The sequence below is a fragment of the Eurosta solidaginis genome, chromosome 1, assembly GCF_040869045.1.
Source record: "Eurosta solidaginis isolate ZX-2024a chromosome 1, ASM4086904v1, whole genome shotgun sequence".
NCBI lineage: Eukaryota > Metazoa > Arthropoda > Insecta > Diptera > Tephritidae > Eurosta > Eurosta solidaginis.
The window spans coordinates 259,650,002-259,664,822 of NC_090319.1; the positions used below are offsets into that span (position 1 = coordinate 259,650,002).

Below are 14,821 nucleotides of genomic sequence, written 5' to 3' on the forward strand. Positions count from 1 at the left end.
TAATTCCCCGAGCGCTTTTTGAGAAAATTGCGGTTTGGTGAATCATCATGTAATATGAATTACACTGTTTGGCAGTGAAAATATTCTCTTGGCGAAATATACCTCAATTCGTTAGTCTAGTCGAGCACATAAAACTTGCGACCTTAAAGTTTCTAATAGACCCTCAAATTGTGGAGTTAGGGGTAAAAAACCCCTTTTTCATATGTTGATTCATATAATATTCTACAAACACAACAACAGTGTACAAACTGTTAATTTTTAAAATGTCATATATATGACTTGTACACGATGAAATGTGAAACTTATTCTATACACTGAATCAGTCCAATTACGATAGGTGGACGGTTTACTACTTGAGCAATTTGGTTGGTTTAAAAATATAAAATTCAACTTTTATTCAAGAATTCAAACGTGGAGCGTTTGGCGTAAAGCACACAAAAAGTAAATTAAGAGGCTGACGCAAGAATAATGTTTCATATATCGAGATTGGCACCCAACTTAAAAGTTCTCGTAAAAGCATCGGACACTGATGTTCTGAGTATTTTACTAAGTAATTTATACAAAGTTGCTGACAAACAAATTTGGCTGGCTTATCCTCAATCAAAGAAAAAGAATGGCATCCTAGATCAAGAGTGAATAGATTGTTCGAAAATAGCGTCCAACCTTGGTTATACATTGTACTTAGCAAACATATCATGATTTCACTGGATGTGATTATACAGCGTCGTTTATTAATCGAAAGAAAGCGAGGCCTTTTAAAATTTGGAAGGTAATGAACTTTTTTAACAAGCATTCGATTCTCTGACTGATCCAATCGATGTATGTGATGAAAAAAAAATTTTAGTTCTACAAGAATTCAGTTGTAATATGTACGGTTACAAATTTTCCAAAGGATGTATGGAACAACAAAAGATAATGATAATTGTATGATGAAAATTAAGCGCTTTGACTCAAGTACTATTCCACCATGCTGGAAATCCCTTAAGCAATAATTATTAAGGCCAGCTTAAGTCAGTTCCATGTGGCTAAACGCAACTAAATCAACTTGTGTTAAGTTTCCTGCGGAAGAATGTGGTTGGTTTAATGATCACGGAATTTTTAAACCACGCTGGTTCGACGGTGAATCGGTACATCTTGATGTTGATGAGGTGTTTACAGTTCGGAAGAAAATATGGAGACTGAATACTTGATGAAATAGTGTTGTCCGGAGATGAATCTGACTTTTCGCACAGTTAAAATAAAATATGTAAGTATATTCACTTTGAGCTAAATGAAAGATATTTGGAAAAAACGTGCATAATGGTGCTCCTTATTTCGAAAATGTGATCCTTATTGGCACTGCGCTCGCTAGTCGAAAAATTGTTTTCATATAAATATATACAACTAAGGCGCAGACTAATGTAAACATTTTTTCTTTAATTTATGAATAAAGCCATGTTGGTTATTTCGTCATGTTTGAAATATGCATTAATAAATAATCTCTAAACCGTATGCGAAAATAATCCTTAGTGTTAAATATTTTTGAAATAATAGCCGTGTTTTTTTTTACACGTACACGTCTATACGCTTAAACTTTATATCAGAGGTGCACCTTAACGTTAAGCTAATCGTTTATCAAAAAATTTCCACCGTTTCCGTTGAAACACTTCGAAATATTATCGATAAAGAAATTATCAAGATAAATTATATCTCGTTTTTAACCGAAACGAAAAGCATTCCTTAACGTTAAAAACGTTAACAAAAACGTGATATTTTATGTTTGAATTGTGCTGGCAATGCTATAGCCATGGTGCAGCCGTAAGGTGTAACAGCGAGCGGACATATACACAAACTCCATGTAATTTGTTTGTGTAATTCGTTGGTGGTCATGTCAAAAATACTCTGAGAAATGTTCGTACTGTCAAAATTCATGAGAAAAATTGCAATCAGCTTGGCTAATGCTTTCACCTTTAATAACTCCGCCACCAGTCAGCTTTGCCAGCATAGTTTGAAAAATAATCAACATAAACGATTTGATTTCGTTTTGATATGGCAGAAAACGAAACAAAATCATTTCGTTAATTTGGCGTTCTTAACGTTAATAAACGAAACGAAGTGACTTTGTTTCGTTTATTAACGTCAATTATCGTAACGAAATGATATCGGTTCGTTGGTTAAGCATGCCTGCTTTATATGGACTGCTAAGCGTCAAGCTTTAAATACACCTCTGAAATTGCTGCGCATATGTGTACTACTAAATTTCAATACGCATTATACGCAGATGTAACTGAAATATGTGTTTTTGTTTCCCCCTCTACACTAATTCTATGTATTCTATGTGTGTCCACAATTCATCGCAACTGATATAGCTATATGTTATACCCTATGGCCATCAGAGGGTTGTGTCTCCGCTTTTCGGTACACCCTGCGGCTGCAGCTAGTTATTTAACCACTGCCGCTAGATGGGTCTCCTAAGCATTATCTAAGCGAGGATAGGCGTTTTTTCACGCGCAAACGTATAGGCGTGTATAAAAAACACGGCTAGTGCAAGCAATTGTGAACTTAAAATTTGCAAATAGAGATTACCCTTACTGCAAAATTTCAGATCGGTAATAGATGTAACATATAGTGCGCCACCTTTAAACCGACTTGCCAAGTGTTTCTTCTAGGATAGGAGGTGGCAACTCGGTACATTTGGGGCCGGGGCGTTGCCAGCTTTCATAATTTGAAAACTTTATTTCAATACACTATGCAACATATTTTTGCCGAAAATTTGCTTTTCATCGACGAATTACCACGATCCTGCCAATCTAGGATCTGGCAACTCCACGGTTTGAGGTTGCGCCAAATACCAGTAAATGAGTTATACTGGTCCCATATCAATACAACATGCAAAATGTTTTTTGCAGTCGGCTCGCCTATAGGGTTTTATTGGTTGTAACATATTTGTACATTATTTGTTTGGATTTATATTAAATACTAATTGTACCAAGTAAAAAAATTTTAAATAATTTAAGAAAACAATGTAATTAAATTAAACAAAATAAAAAAATCAAATCAAATAAAATAATATAAAGTAGAATAAAATTAAATTAAATAAAGTAAAATATAAAATAATTAAATTAAATCAAATGAAAAAAGTAAATTAATTAATTAAATTGAATTAAATTAAATCAGATGAAATGAAATAAAACTAAATTAAATTAAATTGAATTGAGTTAAATTAAATTTAAAATTAATCAAGCGAAATAAATTATATTTAATAATTTAAATTTATTTAATATGAATTAAATTTAATTTAATAAATCGATTTTTAATCAACGAGTTATCCATTTGTTATCGAAAGGATTTCGGAAACTTATAGATTTGTTATTGGAGTGTTAGAAATTTGTTATCGGCGTAAAAGCTATCGATTTTTTATCAAAAATGTATAGATTTGTTATAGAAAATCTGTCGATTTCGTTATAGATCTGTTATCGGCGTGTTATCGATCTGTTAAATTCGACTCACCGGTTTGTTATGAAACACATACCTTGACACGCAAATAACACTTCGATAGCAAGTAGCGGCCGCTATGGTGTGATGATAGCGTGCTCCGCCTATCACACCGAAGATCGTGGGTTCACGCTCCGGGCAAAGCAACATAAAATTTTTAGAAACAAGTTTTTTCAATTACAAGAAAATTTTTCTAAGCGGGGTCGCGCCTCGACAGTGTTTGGCAAGCACTCCGAGTGTATTTCTGCCATGAAAAGCTTCTCAGTGAAAATTCATCTGTCTTGCAGATGCCGTTCGGAATTGACATAAAACAAGTAGGTCCCGTCCCGCCAACTCGTAGGAAACACTAAAAAGGAGCACGACGCAAATTGGATGTTGAAGAAACCCACCTAGCGGCAAATTATTGAGGACCCGCTGCAGTGGTAAATAACTCGCTACAAAACGGGTTTTTCTGAATAGTGGAGACGCACACCTCTGCTGGTCGTAGTGTATAACCTATGGCTGAATCAGTTGCGATGAAAAGAGGACTTACACCCTTTTTCGGTCATAGAAGTTCAGTTGTAACTGAGTATAATGTATACTGAAATTTGGCAGTATTAATTTTTGCGCATCAATTCCATAAGTCTAGGTAAAAGACTGCTAAGTGTAGTCCATATAGAGTTTAAGTGCATTAAAAGTAATTTGCGAAAAAATTTATTTCATTTATATTGTGTTTTTAAATTAAGTTTATTTTAATAAGTATTTAAGCTTATGTTATTGTAAAACTACCGTTTGTACCTACGGGCTAACGTCCATCAATTTTAACTCGTTGCGACAGACTACTTTGAACGACAACCGCTGTTAATTTTTTGTCTATAACGACGCTTCATTCGTTTTTCGCCAAGTTTCCGCTTAACCCTTAAGTCGACTAAGCACAGCTAATGACAAGATGATAACAAATCGAAATCTCGAAGATAATAATTCGCTATCAATAATAAACCGATAATAAAACAATAGCTTGTCGGTGTCCGCTGTGTAGCATTCACTCATTAAGTTATTCATTCATTTGTACAAACATATATGCCAACTAGCGTTGCCAAATGTCCCGTATTGGTCGGGGCATCCCGTATTTTTCACAAATTTTAAAGTGTCCCGCCGGGAAATGCTATGTCCCGGCATTTTCACAATATCAAAATTAATAAATTATAATCTGCTACGAAACATGCCCGTATTTGTGGCTTCGATTGTATTCAGTTCATTAGCATATTGCATGCAACTCTGTAAAGAAGAAAATTTCATCCCTACTATGGTTCTTAATATTGTCCACGTTTGACATTTCGCACACCTCAATATTCCACAAATCACACAAGAAGATTGCGCATTGCGAATGTAAACATTAGAACAGCAGTTTTTATGGGCAATTCATACGCCATTTTCCTTCAGCTCTTGTTTTTTCTCTTTCTTTCATTCGCTCAAGCAGTCAACTGCGACGTAGATGCGCAGAACGAAGCAATTTTGAACTCCCCTGCAAAAATCGTTGGACCATGTGGTCCACTGGAGTACTTACCATTCTACTCCACTGTAATGCAGCGATGGACCAACTCATGTTTCTACACGAACATATTAGCCGTGTTTTTTAACACGCGTATATCCGTTTACGCTTAAACTTTATATTGACTGCTAAGAGACAAACTATAAATACACCTCTGAAATTGCTGCGCATAAATTTTGTCCTACTAAATTTCAATACGCATTATACTCAGATGTAACTGAAATATGTGTCTTTGTTTCACCCTGTACACTAATTCTATGTATTATATGTGTGTCCACAATTCATCGCAACTGATTCAGCTATATGTTATACCCTATGGCCATCAGAGCGTTGCGTCTCCGCTTTTCGGTACACCCTGTTGCTGTAGCTAGTTGTTTTACCACAGCCGCTAGATGGGTCTCCTAAGCATTATCTAAGCGAAGATAGGCGTTTTTTAACACGCGCAAACGAAACGTATACGCGCGTGTTAAAAAACACGGCTATTGTAAGCCGATCATTGCACGTTTTTAGCGATTGTAATCACTACACGATGTTTATTGGACTGTGGGTACTCCATGGATTACTCTGATGTAATGCGGAGCTGGAGTAGATGGTCCGGTCCTAGGACATCGAAATGTTAATTGAACCATTTTTTTTTTGTATGAATTGTGGTTAATTTTGGAGCACTCGCTTGGTCCATAGCGAGTACGCCATACATGCATGCATGGAGTACTCGCGATTTTTGCAGGGTCGTGAATGCGCAATCTGGGTAAGTGATTTGTGTCAATATTCATTTTGCATCATATATGTAATATTCCTATATTGCTACAAAAGGAAAGGTACATTCCATAGCGGAACGATACAAGGTGGCCGCATCGAAAAGCTGATTATAACCTTTTTTTATTTGATTTGATACACCAACTTCCGGCGCAGTACGATTTTGACATTTTTCCATCGAATTTACAAAAACAAAGTACATGGAATTCTTATTTATGTATGTAGGTATGTATGTCAACATTCAAGTTGATATTTTAAAAAAATCTTTTATTTTGATTTTAAGTATAAAAATTTATTTTTGTTTATTTTTGAGTTTAAATATTTTCCAACTAATTAGAATTTTCTTTTTTTGAAGTTATTCAAAATTTTAAGTTAACACGAAAACTCAATTAAAATTATTTTAAAAATTAAAGTAAAGAGTACAAAGTAGTTAACACTATATTTACTCCCCCTCCAAGAAAATTTGAAACAAACAAATTATTAATTAATATTAAATGTAACCTTTTTTTGTTTTTTGTTGTTTAATGTATTTGTATTTAAATTAGTGTTAATAAGTATGTTTGCTGGTTTAAGTAAATCAATTGAAATATTTTTAATAGTATTTTTGTATTGAATTGTAAATGTTTTATGTTTCTTAGAGATAACTTTAAAAGGTCCTTCATAAGGTGATTCTAAATTAGATTTACGAAGAACTTTAACAAAAACATACTCACAATTTTCTAATTGTTTAGGAACGAAAAAATTTTCTTTGTTATGATGAAAAACTTTAGAACGAACAAGCGAAAAATATTCTCTTATTTTATGAAGAGCGTCATTAGAAAAATCATGTTCTTTATTACTATTTGAAATAATTAATTCACCAGGTATTCTAAGTGTTTGTCCATAAACAAGTTCAGCAGCTGACCATTTTAAATCTTCTTTAATAGAAGTTCGTAAACCAAGTAGAATGAATGGTAAAATGTCAGACCAATGAACCGAGTCGTTTGATGCTATAATTGCTGCTTTTAAAGTTCGATGAAATCTCTCTATCATGCCATTTGCTTGGGGATGGTAAGGAGATGTATGAATTTTATGAGAACCTAAAAGTTTAGTTAATTCTGTAAAAAATTTTGAGGTGAATTGTGAACCTTGATCTACCGTAATATTTAATGGTATACCAAATCGTGGTATATAATTTTGAATAAAAGTTTTTACTATAGTATTTGTTGAAATATCTTTAAGTGGATAAGCTTCAGGCCAACGTGAAAATCTATCAATAATTGTTAAAATATAAGAATTTTCATTTGAAACTGGAAGAGGTCCAACAATATCCATATGAATATGTTCAAAACGACCTGATGGTATTTGAATTTTTTGAATAGGAGATTTAGTATGTCTTGAAATTTTGGATTTTTGACAATTGATACAAGATGAAGTCCAATCGTTAATCTCTTTACGCATGTTAGGCCAATAATATTTATTTTGAATTAATTTTCTAGTTGTTCTTATACTTGGATGAGATAATGAGTGAATTTTGTCAAATATAATTCTTCTCATAGAATGTGGAACATAAGGTCGAAAAGGTTGTAGAGAAACATCACACCATATGTTTAAATTAATAACTGGAATATGAATTTCTTTTAAATTATTTTTAGAATTTTGATCAGAAATGGTTTTTTGTAGAAATGTATCAGTTTGCTGTTCTTTATATAAAGTTTCAAAATTTATATCTTGAGTTGAAATTGCATTTATTTCTGGAATACGGGAAAGTGTGTCGGCAACTATGTTGTCTTTTCCACGTATATATTGAATATCATTTGTAAATTGAGCAATATATTCAAGATGACGTAGTTGACGAGGAGATCTATCTACTTTAGAATTTAGAACATGAATTAAAGGTTTATGATCAGTATAAATTGTAAAAGTTCTACCTTCAAGAAAATGTTTAAAATGTTTAATTGAATTATAAATTGCCAAAAGTTCACGATCAAATGTTGAATATTTAGTTTCTGTTGTAGTTAATTTTCTTGAAAAATAAGCTAAGGGTTCTAGTATATTATTGCTAGTTTGTTGAAGAACTGCTCCAATAGCAACATTTGATGCATCTACTGCTAATGATAAAGTACCATTTTTGTCGAAATGTGTAAGTAAAGTATTTTTAGCAAAAGGTTTTTTAACATTTTCGAAAGCTGTTGTGGTTTCATTTGTCCAATTTAATTGTTTGAGTTTGTTTTTAATTGCATGTGTTAACATTTCATGCAGAGGACTAAGTTCTGTTGCTAACATTTTAATATATCTGTGATAGTAATTTATCATACCTAAAAATTTTTGTAATTTATTTATAGAAATTGGTTTTTCAAAATTTGTTATGATTTCAATTCTATCTAAAGATGGTTTAATACCTTCGCCTAAAATTTCGTAACTTAAAAAATTTAATTTATTTACACCGAGAGTACATTTTGAAGGTTTGATATTTAAATTATATTCTTCAAGTCTTTTGAAAACTGATTTTAAATGATTTATATGTTGATCTTCATTATCACTGGCAATAAGAATGTCATCAATGTATGTAACTACAAAATCGAAATCAGAAAATACTTCATTAATAAAGCGTTGGAAAGTTTGAGTACTGTTTCGTAAACCGAAAGGCATTCTTACGAATTCAAACATTCCAAAAGGGGTAGTTATTGCAGTTTTATGAATGTCTTCTTCTGCCATTGGAATTTGGTGGTAAGCACGCACAAGATCAATTTTGGAAAAAAATTGGTTGTTTTTTAAATCAATTGTTAAATCGTGAATATGTGGTAAAGGATACCGATCTGGTGTAGTAATAAAATTAAGTCTTCGATAGTCTCCGCAAAGTCTCCAATCATTTGGTTCTTTTTTAGGAACGAGATGAAGTGGAGATGCAATAGCAGAATTTGATGGTCTGCATATACCCGTTTTAACTAAAAATTCAAATTCAGCTTTAGCAATTTTAAGTTTGATTGGATCAAGACGTCTGGGTTTCGAAAATGGTAAAATACCTTTTGTTTCTATCCTGTGAACCATATGGTGTTTAACTTTTTTAGTATAATCTGGTTCACAGGTAATAGACGGAAATTCATTAAGTAATTTTGAAAATTTATTTTCGAAAATAGGAATTTTGAGTGAGAAAATATCAGAAAATCCAGAAGATCCAACAACTTTAATTTTTGTAGTAGAATCCATTATTTCTTTATTTTTAATATTGACAATAATTCCGAATTTTTCTAAAAAGTTTGCTCCTAAAATTGGTGTATCAATGTTTGCAATAATGAATGGAAATTCAAAATCTCTTCTTAAACCTAAATCAATTTTAAGTAGTTTTGTACCGAAAGTTTCAATTGAAGAACCGTTTGCTGCAGTCAAAGTAAGATCCGAATTTCTTTTATAAATTTTAAATTTAGAAAAAGGAATAACTGATACGACTGCGTCGGTATCGATAAGAAAATTAAGTTTATTGAATTTATCAAATATGAATAGGCGACGAGTAGGTTTAATAATAGTTCCATTATCAGTCACCATCATAATGGATCGTTTCAGTTTAAATTTTGTTCGGAATTTGAATTGATTTTGATAAAAATTGCATATTTAAGAGCGTTATTCTTAAATTTTTTGTGATACCAACAAATAGTTGTTTGTGAATTAAATTTACGATTGTTTGAAAAATTTCTTGATCTTAAAAAATTTCGAGATTTAGATCTATTTCTATCTTTATATCTTCAACGGATTTGTAATTGATTAATATCATTAGAAATTTTATTTAAATTTTGATAAATGGCCGTAGTTAATTCAGTTAAATTTTTAACGCATTGTTCTAAAATATTATTATTTATACTTGAGACTACAGGAGATTTGGAAGAATGAGGTTTATTGATTAAATCAAAAAGTTTGTCAGCTAAAATAATAATTTCATCTCTGTTTTGATTATTATTGGAAGTCAAATGGATTTGTATTTCTTGTGGTAATTTACGAATCCACAATTTAAAGAGTAATGCTTGGCTAACTATGGAGTCAGAACTTATAAGTGATTTCATAAATCTGAATAATTCAGATGGTGAACGATCACCAAGTTCAGTTTTTGAAAATAATTGTTCCAGTCGTTTTTCTTCGCTAAGAGAAAATCTTTCACATAGAATTTTTTTGATTGTATCATATTTATTAAAAAGAGGAGGAGGGTTAATAACATCTACAATTTTAGATATAGTATCTCGTTGAAGAGTAATTAGAACATTTTGAAATTTTAAATTATCATCATTGATATTGTTAATTTCAAATTGTCCTTCAACAAGCAAAAACCAGGCATCGGGAGATTCTTGCCAAAATTGTGGTAATTTAATAGATTTAGTAGAAGAAATATTTGTAAAGTTATCTTGTGTTGAAGTATCTTGTGTTATATTAGAGATGTTGTTTTGTGTTGTATTAATGTTAGAATTTTGAGTTGTATTGTGAGTCATTGTGTTATTTGAATAGTTGTTGTTTTGATTTTCCGAATTTGTAAACTTACGGGTTCGTATTTGTAGAACCATATGAAAAAAAAAAAAAAAAAAAAAATTTATGAAAAATTTGAAAATTAGAAAATATTTAAGATTTTTTTTGGAAAGGGAGTTAAAAATTTAAATAAAATATTTAATTTTATATAAAAAATAAGTAAATTTAAATAATTTATATTAAAATTGTTAAAATATAAAAATAATCTTAAAATAAATTTGAAAGTTTAAAAGGTTTAAAATTTTAATTTAAATTATAATTGGAAAATTTGTAATATGATATTAAAATAAAAATTACCCTTACATAAAATTAAATTAGTAAAAAAATATTAAAATTAATAAGTATTTGATTGATGATTGTAGAGATTTTGAGGGAATAAATGGCGTTTTTTGGACGTGATAACAATTAAATTCATTGCTGTTGCTGTTTATGCAATGGCTTTGTTGTTTTCTTTATAAATCTCATCATTTTCATCGTGATGTCTTATACTTTAAATCCGTTCTTGTGTGTATTTTGCATAAAATTGTTGTAATAGCTCTTGTTGTAGTGAAGTGGAAAACTTAACCATTGTTTTAAGCGTAGTATGTTGTTTTTTAGAGTTCTTTATTAATTAACGATTCGTAGAAAAATTTTATTTTTATTTATGTTGCATAAAATTTATAGCATGTCTACTAGTAAATTTCTGCTATAAATACTTTATGTTTTTATTTGATTGTCCGCACTTATTTTTTGTTTTTGTTTCGTATATAGAATTTACAGCGACTGTTATATGCAATTTGCACAAAATATTGTTTATTAATTGAAGTATATTTAAGTTTCATTTTTTTTTTTAAATCTATGTGCGATTTACAATTATGGTACTATGATTTTACTTTTTAATTTTTTTATTGTTTCTTTAAAAGTTTTAACAATTGGTTAAATTATTTTGTTCATCAAATCTGCTAAAATTTGGTTTCCGTTTTCGGGTGTTTCCACACAGTCAAATCTACGAATGTCTATGGACTTTCACTTATTTTCACAATAGTAAATGTTTTAAGCACTTTCAAAACGAAATACTTTTAAAGTTAATTATAGCTTCTTATTATAATCACTAAATTCATAATTTTTTGTTTCTGTTTTCAAGTGTTGATTCTCAAATTTTCGTAATCATGGAAATTTTCGTAATCATTACAGTCATTAATGAAATAAAATATTTGCGCAGGATCGTTGGTAGGATCGCCAATATATCAACATTCAAGTTGATATTTTAAAAAAAATCTTTTATTTTGATTTTAAGTATAAAATTTATTTTTGTTTATTTTTGAGTTTAAATATTTTCCAACTAATTAGAATTTTCTTTTTGTGAAGTTATTCAAAATTTTAAGTTAACACGAAAACTCAATTAAAATTATTTTAAAAATTAAAGTAAAGAGTACAAAGTAGTTAACACTATAGTATGTCACCATGCTGCCACCTTGTATCGTTCCGCCATGGTACATTCGCAAACATCAGAGTGCCGATATATTGCTGTTTAAATGTTTTTGTTTTTGTATTCAATAACCGAATGTACCTAAATTTAAATTTTTTTCTTGTTACACTTATGCTTCTACCATGGCGGAACGATACAAGGTGGCAGTATGGGACAGCTGATTATAAACTTTTTTTTTGATTTGAAACATCAAATTCCGGCGCAGTACGATTTTGACATTTGTCCATCGAATTTACAAAAACAAAGTACATCCCTACAAGACAGGTACCAGTTACCTAATCGATTACTTAATCGTCACCAATAACTTGGTCACCAATTATCGTCTTAATGACTTTTACGTGAAAAAGGTAACGCATGCGCTCTCAAAATGGTGTACGTGTGACTCGCTTTCTCGCTCTTACCTATTATGTTTTCGACATTCCTTCTCGCTCGATGTTATTTTCATTTTTAAGTTACTTCATTAGGTATGTTTTCGTTATCGCTAACCAAAACATATGCAACAATAACACGGGTAACTGGCCTATCGGTTACCCGTACCGGATACCTTCTGTCAATTCGCTTTTTATATGAATGAAACGCGTCCTTTTTGTTTAAATAATATTTAATTCATAAATGATGCATGTTTAAAATGGTTTTTACAGTTAAAATCATGTCCTATTATTCTAGTAATTTTTACATATGTGCTGTTGATTCCCTAGAGACTACGAATTATAACTGCTACAATGCATTTGTATTTTTATTGTATCGACGTTTATTTCTATGAAATGAATACATTGTACATTTTAAATGAGATTTAAATTAAATTTCACGAATTTTACTTACCGCGGTTCCGTCTCCATCGGCTTTGAATCAACGAATGACGATGGAAAGAGAACCGAGGTTTATGGAGTTGCCACTCTAAGAAGTGTGTACAATATTTGAATCGCAACCGTCGAAATATGATTGACGCCGTGCTGTATCTAAGAGTCATTCCGCGACACCCCATCCCCCGTGAATCGTTCTGATTCACTACTTTCCAAGTGCAGAACGGCTAACTTAGATGCAGCACGTCGTATGATGCCTCCTCCAGCCACGCGTACATCAGCTTGTCGGACCACTCCATCTTTACCAGGGTACATGCGTTCCACCACGCCTCGACACCATTGCCTTCTTGGTACGTTTGCGTCACACACGAAGACTACGTCACCTTCCTTTAGTGGTTCAGTGAGGTTGCACCATTTAGTACGACGAGTAAGTGTAGGCAAATATTCAGCAATCCACCTCTTCCAAAAATGGTCACGAAGTTGGCGGGCAATTCGCCATTGTTTACGCAGACTACAAATCTTTTCTGGTTCGGCGTAAGCGCTCGGCGTCTGAGCGGTGTTGGCGGTTCCAAGTAAGAAATGGTTCGGTGTAAGAGGCTCGTCTTGGTCGGCGGTGATAGGTAAATGGGTCAACGGCCTTGAATTCACAACATTTTCTGCTTCAATAAGGAAGCACTGAAGTGTGTGCTCCCTTGGTGCGACTTCCTTAAGCGTTTGGCGTAACACACGTTTGACGCTTTGAACCATACGTTCCCATATTCCCCCTTCTGACGGGTTGATAGGGCAATTAAAAAGCCATTCTACGCCTCTTGTTCCCAACTCGTCCTGAACTCGGCCACAATCAAATACTTCTGAGAATCGTTTTGCTTCTTGGTTTGCGCCAACGAAATTTTTACCATTGTCAGTTCTTAGTCTAACTGGTACACCGCGCCTGTTAGTAAAGTTTCGTATGGCCGTGATACATGCGTCTGTACTTAAATCAAATGCAATCTCCAGATGGACTGCTCTCACCGTGAGACATGTGAAGAGAGCCACCCAACGTTTCTCCTGGCGACGACCGATAGTGACATTAACAGGGCCAAAATAATCCAAACCAGTATATGTGAATGGCCTGATGAAAGGTGTGAGGCGATCCTCTGGCAACGGACCCATGATTGGCGTAACGGGCGTCGTTTTGCTTAGGCGACACACGAAACAATTGGCAATGACGCTTCGTAATGTTTGTCGTAAACGTGGAATCCAGAAACGACGGCGAATTTCACATACAGCGGCTTCGGTGTTTTGGTGCTTCATTTCGCAGTGATAATGAGCGATAAGTAGTTTTGTCAACGTATGATTTGGTGGGAGGATCACAGGCCGTCTTGTATCCAGGGGAAGCCAGCTAGCGTTGTCGATTCGACCCTTCACACGTAGGATTCCTTCATTATCTACGTATGGTGTCAGCTGAATTAGGCTGCTGTTGCGAGGAACCGCCTCACCGATCTCTAAATGTTTTAGTTCTACTGCGAATGCTTCTTGCTGGGCGCGACGGAAAAGAAGACGTCTTGCAGCGTCAAGCTCTGTCGATGTTAGACCATATGCGGATACGTTACCATATTGACGGCGGCACTTATTGACAAACCGTAGCATCCAACCAGTGGCTCTGACGAGTCTATTTAAAGAAGAAAAACGATTAAAATCCAAAAATGTGTTACTTACAATGACCATAGCCAATTTCGGACGCAGCTCTTCCACTTCTGGGATACGGTCACCGTCGATAGTTTGACTTGGCCATGTCGACTCTTCGGCACGCAAAAATTGAGGCCCACAAAACCAGCGTTGAGTAGAACGATATTTAAGTTTACCACATGCACGAGTTGCTTCATCCGCGACGTTTTCTATGGTTGGGACCCACTTCCAGCTTGATGTTTCAGTGGCGGCTAAGATTTCGGCCACACGGTGGGCTACAAATGGTTTATAACGCCGATGTTCGCTGTTAATCCAGTTTAGTACGGTTTTAGAATCGGTCCATAGCGTGAAATTACAACAGCTGACAGAATGTTCATCTCTAATGGTCTGTAGCAAACGTGTGCCAAGGACAGCAGCCTGAAGTTCCAAGCGTGGGATTGTTAATGGCTTCAGTGGTGCGGTCCTTGCCTTTGAGCAGATAAAGGCAACCTCAACTTCTCCATGGGAATTTGTGGTGCGCCAATATGCTACGGCTGCGAAGGCGTCCTCGCTGGCGTCCACGAAAACATGAAGTTGGAATTGCTGTGGCACACCATTTCGGAAATAATGACGTGGAATCTTTATTTCCAT

At 33.4% G+C, this 14,821-nt stretch overlaps 1 protein-coding gene across 5 annotated transcripts in view; it reads left to right on the top strand.

Moving 5' to 3' along the window:
• Positions 1 to 14,821, top strand: part of Esp (Epidermal stripes and patches) — a 199,011-nt gene that overhangs the window by 146,186 nt on the left and 38,004 nt on the right. The gene's annotated exons all lie outside the window — the stretch shown is intronic.